The sequence below is a fragment of the Penaeus monodon genome, chromosome 30, assembly GCF_015228065.2.
Source record: "Penaeus monodon isolate SGIC_2016 chromosome 30, NSTDA_Pmon_1, whole genome shotgun sequence".
NCBI classification, from domain to species: Eukaryota; Metazoa; Arthropoda; class Malacostraca; order Decapoda; family Penaeidae; genus Penaeus; species Penaeus monodon.
The window spans coordinates 29,581,667-29,582,061 of record NC_051415.1 but is presented as its reverse complement, the minus strand read 5'-3'; positions in this window follow the sequence as shown (position 1 = coordinate 29,582,061).

Sequence of the window (395 nt, the reverse complement as noted above, 5' to 3'; positions counted from 1 at the left end):
TGGCCTCTACGTATTGCAGAATTAACCCAGCGTATAAAAATAAGTTTCCAACGCAATACTGGAGGACCCCATTAGTGTATAAAACAAAACTTTCACGTAATACGAAAGTACCCCAGTAGTGGATGAAAATAAGCTCCCACGTAATACAGACGTACCCAGGTGTGCAAATGAATATCCCATGTAATACAGAACGGGGTGTGTGTGTATAAACGAGGGGATGGGGGAAGTACAGTTGGCCACGCAGTCCTTGGCTCAGTCTTAAGGCGAAGACCAACTCTGGCGCAAGAGGTAAGAGCTAGCGACGGCAAGATTCGTAAACTTAATTTCCTTCCTTCTAAACCACGGAACAGTCTGCTGCGCCGCGAGGGTCGAGGCAGGAGTGTCCATCAAGAGGC